This window comes from Emys orbicularis, chromosome 16 (assembly GCF_028017835.1).
Source record: "Emys orbicularis isolate rEmyOrb1 chromosome 16, rEmyOrb1.hap1, whole genome shotgun sequence".
Lineage (NCBI taxonomy): Eukaryota > Metazoa > Chordata > Testudines > Emydidae > Emys > Emys orbicularis.
Genome location: NC_088698.1, coordinates 13518077 through 13533643, shown reverse-complemented (window position 1 = coordinate 13533643; position 15567 = coordinate 13518077). Strand labels below are relative to the sequence as shown.

Here is a 15567-nt window from a genome sequence, read left to right as displayed (position 1 = left end):
TAGTCTCCAAAAGGAAGCTATGCTCCAACTCAACACAACCCTCAAAAAGTAGCATTAGAAAAAAGATGATCCTTGCTTCTGCTGTTGGTGTGCCTATGCCAGTTAAGAGGCCTCATTTAGGATGCTGTCTTCAACCATGAGCTATTTAAATCTAGGGACTCTTAACTCAAGTGCCCCAGCGTCTCTCAACTGCCATGATGGCACACTAGGGTGGGGAGTGTCTTAGAGAGCTATAATGTAAGCCATTTAGGGGTTTATAGATCAGCGCTAACACCCTAACACCAACACGCAAATAAAAAGTTAGTACTATTATTGAACAGGCATAATATTAATCTTGAGGCTAACTCAGCATAACAGGCTGACAGTGGCATTCTGCACCATCTGTATCTTTCTAGTCCTCTTCAGGGGGATTACCATGTAGAGCAAATTGTAGTAGTCCAGCATAGAAGACATGCAAGCATGGACCACAGTGGCAAGATCCAGATCCAAGAGAAATGGTTATAGTTACTTTGATATAGATGAAAAAAGCCACTGGTGCCACCTGAGATTCCAAGAGCGAATAATGTTCAAAGAACCTCCAAATTGTGAATCATTTGAAAAACTCCCTCCATAACTGGAATAAGAATCGCCCCTCCCACCATACCCTGAAAATCCAACATCCATCTTGTTTGGGTTAAGCTTCAGCCAGTTTACCCTCAGCCAAGTCTCTACCTTGGCCAAGCACTAGGAAAGCAAACGTGCTGCATCATCTGGGTCTGGCAAAAAGGAAATACAGAGCTGCATGCCATCTGCCACGTACTGATATCTTTACAGCCCACTATCCTCCTTAATAGCATCACATATATGTTGAATAGGACAAGGTGGTAACAAAATAGAATTTTGCAGAATCCCATAAAAATAGGCAATTGTCCAAAGCTTCTCTCACACTAATCTCATTCATATGTCAAATATTTTTAATTTTACTAAACTCAATATCCTGCAGCAGTGATTTCCACAGGTTAAGTGTTGCTTAAAGTATTTACTTGTATCCACTTAAAGTTTATGCCCTTGACATAGAGTGCTCTTTTGTTCTCATCATAGGAAAGGTTAAAATGAATGCCTGAGTGGCTTTCTCCATATGATTCACTGTTTAGATACCATTTCCTTCCAAAGTGAATAGTCCTACTGTTTTTAATCTCTTCTCATATGGAAGATTCATAGCTGCTGAAATTGTAGCTGATTTAATTTTACATATACAAACCATCGTGTGAGAATGAGAGCTAGCGGCTCAAAGATTTTAGTAGGGACCTTGCCAACCTGCTCTTCCAGACATTTTATAAATCATGCATATTCCTGGTGGAATTATTTATGAAATGAGTGAGAGCAGTATATGAAAAGGAATAAACAGGGTAGTGCTGTCTCCTGTTAAATTTTACTGCAGGACTACAGGTCTGAATCTCAGGATGTCCTGTTCTGTTATCTAATTCGTTAGCCCTTGAGCAGCTGTGAGTGAGATCTTTTTGTACTATGCTCTGCTGCCTTGAGGAACAGCAAGTAAGGCTTGTTTGCTTAGCCTTGATGTCACCTCACTGACATTAAACTGAGCTTCAAGGTACTTAAAATTCAGTATTCTAAATTCGAAGGAAATATGCTTCTTTGAGTTGATGCAGATGTGTATTCCACTTAAGTGAGAGCACATCCCGTGCACTGGAGCTGGAACATTTTGCCTAGCAGTACCTGTAGAGGGGCAGCTCTCATGCTGTAGCCCCTCCCCTGACTATATTAGGTGCTGCTGCCCCAACCCTCTGTCAGTTCCTTCTTACCACCCGTGGCTGGAGTCAGAGCTCTGTGTGGTTTAATCCCACATCTCTCTCAGCTAGTGTTTCCTGTTTTATAGTTGTTGTACATAGTTAGTAGTGCCTTAGTGTTTTATTAGCGAAGTTTTCCCAGAGATGTCTGCACCAGGGTTTAAACATTGTCCTTCATGTGGGGGAGCAATCCCCAACAGGGATCCCCACATGTGGTGCTTACTGTGTCTTGGTGAGGCCCATGTTAGAGTGTGCTGTGCAATCTGCAGGTTATTTAAAAAAGCAGACTCAAGTGGCTGGAGACCTCCCTTTAAAGCAGCATCTATTTGAGCAGCCCACGTGGCTTGCTTCGGTACCGAGGCCCTCGTCTGGTCGGAGGTCACCCTCGGGTTCCGAGAGTGCTCTGGCTTCACGTTCTGGAGCACATGCAGTGGAGTCATTCCCCATCATTCCCCGTCAAGTGCGCCGAGGAAGAGGTTGCATAAGACTAATCAGGACAGTCCCAGGTCCTGTGGGGACACTCCCACCTCCCCCAGAAGGAGCGTGGATTGGCACCGGGTGAGTGCCGACACGCAGGATGGCACAGGTACCTGTAACACTGCCCCGGTACTGATTGGGGAGGTTAGAAACCCTGTACCATTGACTCTGGTTCTGGCTTCTGGGTGTGCATTGAGTCTGGTACCCATGAAGGACTGTTCCCTCATTGGTGGCATGTCAGGTGGCTATAGACCTCTGCCTTTAGTCCCGACCTCTCCTTTGGTCCAGGACTTTGCCAGGACTACATCATTTGTAGACCAGTGTGCTGATCGGGTTGCTGAACCAGCGAGTCTGTCAGCACCATATCGTAATGTTCCCCTCCTGCAAGTCGTGAAATTGGGGCTGGTATTGGGATCGGTATGGGACACCTCTGCACCGCCACAGTTGGCAATGCAAATGTTGCTATCGCACTTCACTGCCGTCGGACATGTCGATACTATTCCTGACTTCGGGGTTGACTTCATTCCCACTGGCGTGCTCAGTACTGACGGTACCACTTCTACTTTGTTTAGTTAATTTTGTATATTTGCCTTTAATAAATATATTATATTTTTTTATTTATAATGTCTACAGAAAGGTTTCTATAGTAACTAAGTCAGAGATTAATCCACAGGGAGGAGAGGAGGAGCATTTTCTTTATATAGTAAGCAGCTTTTTCAGTTCAGATTCTATGCCACTATTAATAATAATAATAAAAAAATTATGCTCAGTGCACAGAAGATAGGGTTCACCAATACATGGGTGGCTGGTAACTCCGTTTCTTGAGACTGAATGGAAAGGAGCATTGTGAGGGGTTGAGCTCTGTTGCATCAGCAGCTGCCCATACCATGCAGTCTGATGTCCAGGATTTGCGGTTTCATTGTATATCCCTCACAGCATTAATAAGTTTAGGGGCTGAAAAGGCTTTTAGATGTTCAAGGTAAATGCTCATAACATTTTATAAAAGTTATTTCATGCTGTTTTTCACAAGTCTGAATTTCACAATAAAATTCATTAGCCCAAAATATCTTTACATATTGGCTTACAAATGTCTAGTTCAAAATATTGTGGGGTTTTTTTATATTCAGAATTTAAGAACCCTGATAGCCATCTTTGACCATTTTTACTAGGGAGGAAAAGACAGGAATAAAGCAATGTATACACATGTACAACATACTATGCATAAGGAGACAGGTGTACCAAGTCATGCGGGGATGGAGGCTGCCAAGGACTTCAGCACTCTTTCTAATGTGGCACAAAAATTTGACTGGGCTTTGTGTCTCCAAGGTTTCCCATTCTTCCTTCCATACTCTGGCAAAGCAGAGCCAAGCATAGGCATCAGCCTTCATAGGGCAGCAGCTGTCAGATCATTCCAGCATTCTGAGAGGGAGCAGGTGATGGCTCAGATTAGAGTGATTTTTTCATTGCTTTGGGACTGTTCACACTAAGTATGATTGGGCATTGGAACACTGTGAATGGGCCCTGCAGGACTGAGAGTTCTGGCTGCTGTGCAGTCAAAGAATGAGGTCCTCTGTGTTGGTGCTGTATGTGTACAGGATGCTCATGGGGGCAGAATTAGTCAACGTAGGCCCTCCTCTGTTGCTCTGCCAGTAGTGGGCTTTCTCTGGCCCTGCTATTGGTCCTGCCTGCTCTTACAGTTCTGTAAGGAAGCAGTTGGTTCTGAAGAGGGGATCTAGTTAGGAACCATGTGACTTTGGACTGGAATTTTGAGCAGCCAGAGTTGGGCACATTAATTTGAGGCTGATGGCATTAAGATTGTTGTTTATATGGTTGGGCAGCAGGGAAGCCAGCCCTATTCCCACCAGGATTCCACAATGTACCCAAAGCATTATTGACTCACATGACCTGTACTCAGAGATCCAAACCACGTCCAGAATGTGCTACATGGTGTCCCTGCTAGCCCTGTAATGTGATAGACATGACCTCACACATAACAGCTGAGGGAGGAGGGAAGCAGGAGATCCAGCAGAGTTGCCTGAGCCAGTACTGGGCTCTTTCTCAGGCCAGCCTGAGCCTGCTGCTGCCCTGGAGAAGCCCAAGAGATCTGGCAAGGGGTGCTCCTTTAGGCCTCTGATGACAACTGCTGAGGACTCAAGTCCCCCTTCCTCTTGTGCCACTTTATTATAGTGTCTGCTACCCTTCTCTTCTTTCTCTTGGCTGGGAATGGGTTAGGGACACTTTCTCCATCTCTCTCCTAGCTGGTAGCTCTTCCAGATTGGCAGCAGTTTCTGGAACTCCAGATCCTAGGCAGCTGCTGCAGTGAAGTCTAATATTCTGGGAGGCGCAGCACCAGCATGAAAAAGAAGGGAAAGAATACTGGGAAAAGCTTTCTTGGGGAGGGGGAAGAGGGTAATGTGGTGTTTGGGTTGGGATTCTGCTTCAGAGGGATTCTGCTTCTGAGTGTATTTAATTACATACATTATGGCTGTACGTTGGTTTATGGTTGGATGGGGACGTGTTCATGCTTGGCTGCCACCCTTTGCCAAGGAGGTTGTGGCCCTTCAAGCACTTCTCACACTTATTCTGAAAATTGGTAAGCCATATTGCCAACCCTAAATGCCCAAACTCATGGTCAGGCCCCCAAAATTGTGAGTTTTTTTTTTTTTTTTTAAATAATATATATTTTGGGGGGCGGGTATTTGCCTTCTGGTCCCTAAGGCTTTAGGGTGCTTTTTCTCTGCAACCAAGGAGGCTAGAAGCTTTTCTTTTAAAATGAAATCTAAGGTTCTCGTGCAGTCTCTTGATTCCAGCAGCTGTGGCTTTAACAGAAACAAATATCATGAGATTCACAATAAAATTACATGAATTGGCAACAATAAGTAAATGTCCCACTATGAGGGGGCTGAAATAAATAACTTGCAACCTACAGCATTAACCCTCAGCTTGAAGTGCCTAGCACACTTGTGGGCACAATAAAATAATCAATAAAGAGCATAACAAAAATACCTATTAAACCAGCCTCAACATGTCTGTTCTGTTTAAGGCTGTAGCAAGGCTCAGAGATGTGATTAAAGTATGGTTAAGTTTCATCTACCCTAGAAGACAGACCTGTGATTAACCTTCACAGGAGACAGCTTTGTTGTAACTAGCTCCCCTTCCATAGTTGTTATGATGCAGTGAATAGGCGCTATTCTGGAGAAGTGCAGTCCAGTGGAACAGGGAATGGAATCCCTTACAGCCTCACCACCACCAACTGTGCACTTGTCAGAGTTCATAGCTAAGTAGAGGCAGGGCTGCAAAATATTTGTCTGAGGGGACCTCCAAGGAAAACCAGGTGCTGCAGGAAGGAGTGTTGGTGTTTCAGAAGGTATCTATGTTTTCCTCTGAGTGTACGTCACACTGCACACTCCTTTCGGCGGCATGTAGAATACAAACATGACAAGCCCCCCTCAGGTATAAATAGCAGTGTAGACGGTGAGGCACTGCTTGGGCAAGTACACTAAAGACACTTCTGAACCCTGTGGGTGTGTACACAACAGGGCTCTCAACTCGCCCAAGCATTGCGTCCTCCTCTACAGTGCTATTTTTAGCAGTGTAATGTCCTTCTGTCTCCCTGCTTCTGGAGTCTCCCCACTGCAGAAAAGGATCTGACACGAGGAAAGATTCTGGCAGCTCCCTGCTACTGGAACCTTTCCCTGCCATAGGGAAAAACTCCTGCAACAAGGAACTTGGGCGCCGGCAACTTCCTGTTGCAGGAGTCTTTCCCTGCAGCAGGGAAAGGCTCCGGCAGCTCCTTGCTGTTCTTTTCTCTGCATTTCTTTCCCTATGACAACTCCCAATTCCCATCCCAGAGTGCTCCATTCTCAGCCTCTTCCCCATTATACTGGCAACTAAATAGTTAATATTGACCCAAGTGTCATTCAAAGTTGATATTCCTTTCAGATTAATAGGTGACAGGAGAGTTCACATCACAGTCATCGTTTCGCTGTCTGCAGACTCAGGCAGATATCTACATCACTCAGTTCACATTTAAAAGGTTATCTCTGCAGCCATACAGTCTAGAAATTAACTTTTTTTTTTTAAATGAAAGCTCAGATTCTGGAGAATCTGACTTTCATAAATATATCATGAGGGATGGAGCCAGCCTGCAGCTGTATGTTCGACACCCGGTCTCTAGAACCATGACGTGACCATAAGAGAGCTACAGTTGCTGTCTGTGATTTATTTTCAAGTTTAATAACGTGGACTTTTATTTGTAGCAGACACTGTCTTTATACAGAAAGTTAACTTTGACAAAGACCCAAGAAATGTGCATGCTATAGCAGAGTGAGTGTATTAATTTCCATTATATAAACTGCTTTTAGAACCGACGTGGTTTCTATTGAAAAAATCTTTGGTAACAGAGTGCTCTCATAACAGGACTAGAGTTAGGGCTCCTGGGTTCTTTTCCTGTCTATGCCACTGACTTGCTGTGTGAACTTGGGCAAGCCATTTCACCCCTTTCCCTTTTTGTGTCCATTTGCAGAGTTAATGTAATCATATTCATGTATCTATCATCCAGGGTGTTCTGAGGTTTAATTAGATGAAAATTTGTAAAATATCCTAAGATTTTTGCATTACATCTGTCTCCTAAGAGCAAATCTAAAGACCGCGATAAGCAAGGAGTTAACTGAGAAAGTGAAACTTTCATAGTTATTGGATTAAGATCAGGAACCCAATGAGCAGTGAAGTCGTAGAATTAGCTATAAAAAGTTAGATAATTTTTTTCAACCTCTGCCCAACATGTTATTTAAGTACTTCACTCCATTTCTTGGAAAAACAGAACTTATGGGTGAAAAATGTCCATTGTTCATAGTTTTCTGTCTCAATATTCACACACTATTCTTTCTAGCTAACTTTTCAGTCTTCTACAGTCCAGCTAGTGGAGATGCTAGTAATGTTAAAGTGCTTGAAGAACACAGGCAAGGGGTTTCAGGCTGTGGTTTTCGTCATTAGCTATGAAGCAGCTGTTTCTTTTTGTACTCTATTTCCCAAGGAAAAGTTTCCTCTTCTGTTGCATAAGATGAGTTTGTAGACAAAGGGAAGCTAGGAAAGAGAAAACTGGAAGAATGAAAACTTGGAGTTGCCTTGGGAAAGAAATATTGTCATGAAGATCCAAAGATGTTACAGGATATAAAGCAGCCACTTTTGGATCTGGGTCTAAAACAGGGGTGGGCAAACTTTTTGGCCCAAGGGGCACATCGGGGTTGCGAAACTATATGGAGGGCCGGGTAGGGAAGGCTGTGCCTCCCCAAACAGCCTGACCCCGCCCCCTATCCACCCCTTCCCACTCCTCACTCCCTGACTGCCCCCCTCAGAACTCCCAACCCATCCAACCCTCCAGGGACCCCTGCCCCTAACCACTCCCCGGGACCCCACTCCCTATCCAACCCCTCCTGCTTCCTGTCCCCTGACTGCCCCGACCCCTGCCAGGAGCTCAGGGGCCGGGCAGGACAGTCCTGTGGACCAGATGTGGCACGTGGGCCGTAGTTTGCCCACCTCTGGTCTAAAGAGGCGAAAGCCTAGTGTATTTTACTCACTGTGCCACTTTAGCACCTTTTTCATGTTGTTCTGTGATCTACCTTGCTGGGCTATTAAATAAGAACATAAGAAAAACATAAGAACAGCCGTACTGGGTCAGGCCAGAGGTCCATCTAGCCCAGTATCCTGTCTTCCGACAGTGACCATCCCTGTCCATCCTAGCTAATAACCATTGATGGATCTATCCTCCATGAACTTATCTAGTTCTTTTTTGAGCCCTGTTATAGTCTTGGCCTTTACAACATCCTCTGGCAAAGAGTTCCACAGACTGTGCGTTATGTGAAAAAATACTTCCTTTTGTTTGTTTTAAACCTGCTGCCTAATTAATTTCATTTCATGACCCCTAGTTTTTGTGTTATGAGCAGTAAATAACACTTTCTTATTTACTTTGTCCACACCAGTCATGATTTTATAGACATTTATCCACAATTACTCCAAGATCTCTTTCTTGAGTGGTAACAGCTAATTTAGACCCCATCATTTTATATGTATAGTAGGGATTATGTTTTCCAATGTGCATTACTTTGCATTTATCAACAGTGAATTTCATCTACCATTTTGTTGCCCAGTCACCCAGTTTTGTGACATCCTTTTGTAGCTCTTTGCAGTCTGTCTGGACTTAACTATCTTGAGTAGTTTTGGATCATCTGCCAATTTTGCCACCTCACTGTTTACCCCTTTTTCCAGATCATTTATGGATAAGTTGAATAGGACTGGTTCCAGTACAGACCCCTGGGGGACACCACTATTTACCTCTCTCCATTCTGAAAACTGACCATTTATTCCTACCCTTTGTTTCCTATCTTTTAACCAGTTACTGATCCATGAGAGGACCTTCCCTCTTATCCCATGACAGCTTACTTTGCTTAAGAGACTTTGGTGAGGGACCTTGTCAAAGGCTTTCGGAAAATCTAAGTACACTATATCCACTGGATCCCTCTTTTCCACATGCTTGTTGACCCTCTCAAAGAATTCTAGTAGATTGGTGAGGCATGATTTCCCTTTGCAGAAACCATGTTGACTCTTCCCCCAACGAATTATGTTCATCTATGTGTCTGACAATTTTGTTCTTTACTGTAGTTTTAACCAGGTTGCCCAGTACTGAAGTCAGGCTTACCGGCCTGTCATTACTAAGATCACCTTTTAAAAAATTGGTGTCACATTAGCTATCCTCCAGTCATTTGGTACAGAAGCTGATTTAAATGAGAGGTTACAGACTACAGTTAGTAGTTCTGCAATTTCACATTTGAGTTCCTTCAGAACTCTTGGGTGAATACCATCTAGTCCTGGTGACTTATTACTGTTTAATTTATCAATTTGTTCCAAAACCACCTCTAATGACTGTGACGAAGTGGGGTTTTATTCACATTATTATGTTGCATGTGAGTCTTACTGTCCTGTACTAAAACTGTGTGTACCTCCGTTTCTCTGTGTACTGCATCAATGCTTAGGTGATGGGAATTGGGTTTGTGACTTTCGCTGAGGCCCTCGGGCAGGTGAGGCAGGCGAGACAGGAAGAGAAGCAACGGGCAGGTCAGAGGGTGGGTTGCTGGAAGCTGGGGAGTCTCCGTTTTGGGACTGGAGAGCGGGGAGGCCAGGGCGTCTGGCCCGGAATTCCCCAAGATGGACTTGGCTGAAAGTCACTCATTTCTGTGCTAACAAGTTCTATTCTACGCTGTATTCCTGTCGACTAATAAACCTTCCGTTTTATGCTGGCTGAGAGTCACTGCTGACTGTGGAGTTGGGGTGCAAACCCCTCTGGCTTCCCCAGGAGCCCTGCCCAGGCGGACTTGCTGCAGGAAGTGCACGGTGTGGAAGGGGATGCTGAATGCTCCGGGGCCAGACCCAGGAAGGTCAAAGCTGTGTACGCTTCTTGCCCTGGCGACAGTGAGGGGAGGCATACTACCTCAGAGTCCTGACTGGCTCCATATAGAGTAGTTCCAGAGCATCGCCCGGTGACTCTGACAATGGCACCTCAATCTGGGACTGTTCCTCAGATATGTCACCTAAAAAGAATAGCTCAGGTTTGGGAATCCCCCTCACATCCTCAGCCGTGAAGACCGATGCAAAGAAGTCATTTAGTTTCTCTGCAATGGCCTTATCGTCCTTGAGTGCTCCTTTAGCATCTCGATCATCCAGTGGCCCCAAAGGTTGTTTAGCAGGCTTCCTGCTTCTGCTGTACAGTGCTTAAAAAAAAAAAAATGCTACTACTTTTTGAGTCGTGCGCTAGCTGTTCTTCAAATTCTTTTTTGGCCTTCCTAATTATATTTTTACATTTCATTTGCCAGAGTTTATGCTCCTTTCTATTTTCCTCACTAGGATTTAACTTCCACTTTTTAAAGGATTCCTTTTTGTCTCTCACTGCTTCTTTTACTTTGTTGTTTAGCTACGGAGGCACTCAGAACTTTGACGACATCCGATGAAGTGGGCAGTAGCCCACGAAAGCTTATGCTCAAATAAATGTGTTAGTCTCTAAGGTGCCACAAGTACTCCTGTTCTTTTTGCGGATACAGACTAACACGGCTGCTACTCTGAAATCAGTGGTACTGGTGCATAAGCAAAGAAAACAATAAAAAGAGCCACATTAATCTTTCCATATCTTTCAATTAACATTTGCCAGAAAGAGCGTATTTTAAGCTTTTATTAGAGTGTTTTTAAAAAGAGAATTAAGAAAAAACAAGCAAGTTTTAACTTTTCTTTTTTTTTAAGTAGCTGGCATCAGCATTCTTCTTTCCCCTATAAACTCTTCTAGCCTTTGTCTAAAACCCCTGACACAAGAGTTACTCATTTGTTAAATTCAGTAGCATCAGATGTGAGTGCAGGCAGGCATGTGGCTGTGTATGAATGGAGAGGAAGTGAGTAACTTTGCTAGGTGAAACTTCATTGACTTTAAATATGCTTGACTTTTTTTTTACTCCTTTTTATGAGGGTGATAGCAGTATTCCCTGTGGAAAGGGAATTTAATGGATGTACAGTCAGATTCTAACAACATAAGAATGGTCATACTGGGCCAAACCAATGGTTCATCTAGCCTAATATCCTGTTTTCTGAGAGTGGGCAGTACCAGATGCTTCAGAAGGAATAAATAGCACAGGACAATTTTGATTGATTCATCCCCTGTCATCTAGTGCCAGCTTTTGGCTTAGGGAACATGGGGTGGCATCCCTGCCACTTTTGCCTTTGCCCATTCATGCACCTTTCCTCCATGAACTTATCAAAGGACTGTTCACTGCAAAGCAATTTTCTTCAGTCCATTTCTAAACGGAAGTACTTTTTTCACTTTGTGAATTTAGGTTGAGATGTTTTCACTAGCTATATGTTGGTTTTAAGAGGATTCTAAGATAGTAATCAATGTAATTCAATGTCATTTCCACTACCTATTCTGTGTATATAGTAACTGCGAGAATGCTTTTGAGGCAGGCTTGAGCTTCTGTCTGAGCTTGCATTGAAGGGAACTGCAAAGCCACAGCCAGTTTAGTATTTGTTTATTTTGTGCTCAGGATTTATCAGCAAGATTTTTCAACCTTGCACCTTGTTCCTGTAAGAACTGATTCTATTTTGGGGGCTAAAGGAGCTGATCCTTAGCAAGTAGATGCAAAAACCATCCACTACTGGGCAGATTGTATTACCTCTGTGAAATCCTGACATGACCTGGGGCTACAACTGGGACTATATCCCAATTTACTGGGCAAATCGGTCATTTATTGGAATGTTCAGCCTTTGAAAGGGAAGAGGACCTGTAATGAAAAGTATTTTGCTTTATTAAAGCAGCATATGCCATCAGAAATATTCCTGGCACTGCCAGATCTTGGCTGAAGGTTTTAAGCACCTGCCACAAATAAATATTGTCTAGTGCGAGGGAGCCTGGGAAACTATGTGGGCAGAAGAGAGCAGAATGATCCAAGACAGGATTGTTCTGTGCACAGTACTTTGGGAGTGTGTATGTATCATAATGTGAAGGGCCTAGAGATGAGTGAATTTTTATTTAATGGCTTTAAGATGGTGTGACTGGTCATATGGTGAAAATTAAGATGGAGGAAAGAGGAGATGTGGCAGAGTAGAATATATTTTGTTATTGTGAAGTAGTCAGGGAGCCTTTTCGTGGGTGGATGCAGTACCACTGCTTAGGGTTACAGATGTAAACATTGAAGCAGAAATACTCCTCATGAGTGATAGTGCACTGGCTTTGGCAGTGTTGCCAAAATTAAGAGAATAAAAAATTTGACAATTGTATTGTGTGATTGTTCCATACTCTTCGGCTCATGAGGAGGAGGTGGGAATTCCTGCCATAATATGCATCCATTTTGCAGCAGCGTACATGATAACTAGTAGTTGGAGCTCCAAAGGGTTAACAAATCAATCAGAGAACTTTGTGAGCCTCTTGGAAAGGGGATTGGGGAAGATGTAGGAAGAGAGGAACAGAGAGAGAGTCCACTTGTGGTCAGCATTATACATTTACTCCTATGAGTCACTAAATTTGTTACATTCTCTCATTCAGCAAGGAAGTTCCAAGTACAGCTTGAGTGTGAAATGGCTCATTTCCAAGAGTTCCATGGCCATACTAATTTGCAGTACTTCTGTCAGTGCTACCACTCAGCACGTGTGTGCACACACCTCCTTTCAACAGACAGTTTCACAAACTTGGCTTTTGTGGATTTGCTTTATTTTTCTGTAGTTCAAAGGAAGCAAGCTGAGAAAAACAAACTCCTTCTACATTAAGCCTTTCCTAACCGGTTATTCAGAATGAGTTGGGATTGTTGGCTATTTTGCTTTTATTTGCTGTTGAGGTTTGCTGACACAGAATAGAAATTAGAGATGGAAGGTCCTCTTGGGGCATCTTATTGAGATCTTTGCCAGTGCAGGCAAAGTATCTCTCAAGTATTTTGTCCAGTCTAATTTTAAATAAACTGATGGGAATTCCTCTAATTCCCTGGGAAGACTATTTCAGTCTGCAAAAAGAACAGGAGTACTTGTGGCACCTTAGAGACTAACACATTTTTTTTTTTTTGATAGACCTCACTGAAACAATTTTTCCTGATAGTCAACCTAAATTTTCCATGGCTTTCAGTTACACCTCTTTGGACAAGCGAGTATGGACAGAGACATCTAAATCTACACACAAAACTGTCACTCTGTCATCTCTTAGGTTCATTGGTCTACTGAAGCATTTGCTCTGACAGTCCACAAGGAGATAGTGTAAACCATCTGCTCTGAGAGAGCCTGGATTGTATTCAGATTGTTTGGATTGATATGTGACTTCTGAGTTGCTTCATCGCTTGCATTAGTGTCTTGCTGCTTTGCATAGCGAAATCTGTCAGATTTACTAATCTAACTACTGCAGAAATATGGTTTAGGGGAATGCTTATTCACAATTGTCTGTTTTTCTTATGTATTAATTCTTTGAGATCAGAATGAGCATGGATAGTGGCTAAAATGGATCCTGCTTACACATACACAGTGCGTTCCTTCTGACAGAATGTACCAAAAAGTGTGCAGTGAAATCATAGAATCGTAGGACTGGAAGGGACCTTGAGAGGTCTTCTAGTCCAGTCCCCTGCACTCATGGCAGGACTAAATATTATTTAGACCACCCCTAACAGGTGTTTCTCTAACCTGCTCTTAAAAATCTCCAACGATGGAGATGCCACAACCTCCCTAGGCAATTTATTCCAGTGCTTAACCGAGGGGTGGGCAAACTTTTGGCCCGAGAGCCATTTTGGGGTTGCAAAACTGTATGGAGGGCCGGGTAGGGAAGGCTGTGCCTCCCCAAACAGCCTGGCCCCCGCCCCTATCCACCCCCTCCCACTTCCTGCCCCCTGACTGCCCCCCTCAGAACCCCCAACCCACCCAACCGCCCCTTCTTCTTGTCCCCTGATCGCCCCCTCCCGGGACCCCGCCCCCTATCCAACCCTCCTGCTCCCAGTCCCCTGACTGCTCTGACCCCTATCCACACCCCAGCCCCTTGACAGGCCCCCCTGGGACCCCACACCTATCCAACCCCCCCCCCCGTTCCCCATCCCCTGACTGCCCCCCAGAACCTCTGCCCCATCCAACCGCCCCCTGTCCCCTGACTGCCCCCCAGAACCCCTCGCCCCTTACCCAACCCCCCAGCCCCGGCCCCCTTACCATGCTGCTCAGAGCAGCATGTCTGGGAGCCACGCCGCACGGCCGGAGCCAGCCACACCACCGCGCTGCTCAGCTGGAGTACGCAACCCTGCTGCCCAGAGCGCTTACCGCACAGCGGCGTGGCTGTGGGGGAGGGGGGGCAGCAGGGGAGGGGCCGGGGGCTAGCCTCCCCGTCTGGGAGCTCGAGGGCCGGGCAGGATGGTGCCGCGGGCCGTAGTTTGCCCACCTCTGGCTTAACCACTCTGACATGAAGTTTTTCCTAATGTCCAACCTAAACTGCCCTTGCTGCAATTGAAGCCCATTGCTTCTTGTCCTATCCTCAGAGGTTAAGGAGAACCATTTTTCTCCCTCCTCCTTGTAACAACCTTTTATGTACTCAAAAACTTATCATGTCCCCTCTCAGTCTTCTCTTTTCCAGACTAAACAAGCCCAGTTTTTTAAATCTTCCATCATAGGTCATGTTTTCTAGACCTTTAATCATTTTTGTTGCTCTTCTCTGGACTTTCTCCAATTTGTCTACATCTTTCCTGAAATGTGGCGCCCAGAACTGGACATAATACTCCAGTTGAGGCCTAATCAGTGTGGAGTAGAGCAGAAGAATTACTTCTTGTGTCTTGCTTATAGTATTCCTGCTAAAACATATCAGAATGATGTGTGCTTTTTTTGAAACAGTGCTATTACTTTTCATTCATATTTAGCTTGTGATCCACTATGACCCCCAGACACAGTTACCGGCTTCCTCCGGGCCCCAGGAGTGCTCAACCCCCTGCTCTGCCCCAGGCCCTGCCCCTATCCAACTCCATCCCCCAAGCTTCCCGCCCCGCCTCTTCACGCCTTCACTCCGCCCCTGCCCCACCTCTTCACGTCCAGTTATGACCCCTCCCCCAAACGTGTCCCATCCCCACTCCTCCCCTTTCCCCTAGTACCTTCTGCATGCCGTGGAACAGCTGATCGCGGGAGGCACTTGGAGGAAGGGGGAGGAGTTGATCGGCAGGGCCACTGGCAGACGGGAGGTGCTGGGGGGAAGGAGGGAGCTGGCTGCCGGTGGGTGCTAAGCACCTACTAATTTTTTTTCTGTGGGTGCTTCAGGGCTCGAGCATGCACGGAGTCGGCGCCTATGCCCCCGGATCTCTTTCTGCAGTACTCCATTTTAGGCAGTCATTTCCCATTTTGTATGTGTGCAACTGATTGTTCCTTCCTAAGTGGAGTACTTTGCATTTGCCCTTATTGAATTTCATCCTATTTACTTCAGACCATTTCTCCAGTTTGTCCAGATCATTTTGAATTTTAATCCTTCCAAAGCACTTGCAACCTTCCCAGCTTGGTATCATCCGCAAACTTTATAACTGTACTGTACTCTCTCTGCCATTATCTAAATCATTGATGAAATTGAACAGAACGAGACCCAGAACTGATCCCTGCAGGGCCCCACTTGATATGCCCTTCCAGCTTGACTGTGAACCACTGATAACTACTCTCTGGGAATGATTTTCCAACTAGTTATGCACCCACTTTATAGTAGCTCCAGCTAGGTTGTATTTCCCTGGCTGTATTTCCCCTAATTTCTACTTTTCCCTAGAAGTGTGTTAAGTTTTGT

The 15567-nt window shown here is 44.8% G+C and overlaps 1 protein-coding gene across 1 annotated transcript in view; it reads left to right on the top strand.

Annotated features, from left to right (window-relative positions):
- CABIN1 (calcineurin binding protein 1) overlaps window positions 1-15567 on the top strand; it is a 198284-nt gene that overhangs the window by 89378 nt on the left and 93339 nt on the right. The gene's annotated exons all lie outside the window — the stretch shown is intronic.